General features: G+C 42.1%; 1 protein-coding gene across 2 annotated transcripts in view; it reads left to right on the top strand.

Moving 5' to 3' along the window:
* The window catches only part of Col4a6 (collagen type IV alpha 6 chain), a 359207-nt gene that overhangs the window by 262223 nt on the left and 95182 nt on the right, over positions 1-1802 (top strand). The gene's annotated exons all lie outside the window — the stretch shown is intronic.

Below are 1802 nucleotides of genomic sequence, written 5' to 3'. Positions count from 1 at the left end.
AAAAAAAAGGGCAATGCTCTCACAGCTGTGGGTTTCTGACATGCATGCTTTTTCATCCCTAGCTACTCATCTCTGCCCCAAAGAGGGTTCTTCATTCATGTATGTGTGTCTCTCACCTAAACTTATGGGAAAGAAAATAGTAGCCTATCCTATTCTCCATTTTCTGTACTGTATCCCTAAATGTACCAATAAACTCAATTAAAAAAAAAAAAAAGGGCAATGCTGTCACAGCTGTGGGTTTCTGACATGCATGCTTTTTCATCCCTAGCTACTCATCTCTGCCCCAAAGAGGGTTCTTCATTCATGTATGTGTGTCTCTCACCTAAACTTATGGGAAAGAAAATAGTAGCCTATCCTAATTTCTCCATTTTACCTCAAATTTATACCTACAGGAGAAAAGGAACTTGCATGTTAGTCTCATCTGTCAAGACTTTTACATTCATTAACTTAGTTAAATGCCCATAATAATCCTACACAAGAGTTATTGCACCCAAGTCCTTGAGGCTCAGAATGGATGTCAGTTCCCAAAGATACAGCTCTTCAGTGACAGTAAGGAGTTTTGACTCCAGGTCTACCCTATTGGCAATGCCCCACCTCCTAAAATAACAGCTGGATTCTTAAGAAGGCCTGTGCACAACATTCTTCCTTCCCTGCTTCATAAATAAATATGTATCCCCTAACTTAGCAGTTTGCCTTTACCATTACACTACAAATTCCCTTAGGGTAAGTGAAGCTCTAAGTTGTCAGTCATTTATGCCTCAATGGAAATGAATTTCAGGTTCTTAGGGACACATTTTAATTTTCTAGGAGAACACTGAAATCCTGAAGGAGGAATAAAAAGGCAGAAAGGAGATGGGTAGTGGAAAGTCAGCCTCCTTCATCAGTTCCAGAGTCCTACTAGTCTATGGCATGTGCTTTTAAGACTTTTATATGCTATTTCTGCATATATCTGTACATTATGTAAAGTTCCATTCCTGCATCTATTACCCCAATGTCTAGACCTCATTAAAGGTGACTTTAAACTCCATATTTACCCTAACCCACTGTAGTCAGCAGGAGGCAGCCAGCCTGAGCTGCAGATGTGGACTTGTAATCCCTGTCCTTAGGTACAACTTGCCGCCCTTTCCCTTGAGAATTAGACCTTGATGTCCACTTTAAAAATTCTGAGCAGATGGAGGTAGGAAAGCTTAATGGATAGACTTGGAGGAGTCCTTTCTGCCTGGTCTGGGTCTGTTTGCCAAAATAAATGATATATATCAGGGCAGGGCATTGATCCAAGCCCATTGAAATTCTGTTAGCAGTACACACAGTGATGGTGTTTCAAATTGGTTCTGTGAAATGATCAGACTTAGGAAGAGAGGAATGATGTGTGCGCATCTGGCTGCTGCAGCATACTCACAGGGACAGTCCCAAGAGTGGGTCCAGGGGGGTAGCCTCAAGGAACACCCCCCCAGGACATCTGCCCCTGGCAAACAGTGTAAGAGCTACTCACTGGTAGCAGGCAGTCTGGTTTGAATCCAGACTCAAACAGTACCTACTAACTGTGTGACCGAAACAAATCCTTCCTCTTCTCTCAGCCTCCTCTCCCTATGTATAAAATAAATCCTGGATTGAATGTTCTCCAAGGACCTTTTCTGCTCAAACATTCTGTGACTTCTCTGACACTGATTTCCTTTTCTCTGTAGTGGGAGAGGCCCACCCACCCGTTTATCTGTCTTCCCTATGTTCTTACAGTGACCTCTGCTGGTGATTATGAAAAGTGTTGCAGATAGCGTCTTTGGAGGAAAAAAAAAAAAAAAAAA

Source organism: Fukomys damarensis, unplaced genomic scaffold (assembly GCF_012274545.1).
Source record: "Fukomys damarensis isolate Sample0158 unplaced genomic scaffold, DMR_v1.0_HiC HiC_scaffold_39, whole genome shotgun sequence".
Classification (NCBI taxonomy): domain Eukaryota; kingdom Metazoa; phylum Chordata; class Mammalia; order Rodentia; family Bathyergidae; genus Fukomys; species Fukomys damarensis.
This window is presented reverse-complemented; position numbering and strand designations above follow the sequence as displayed.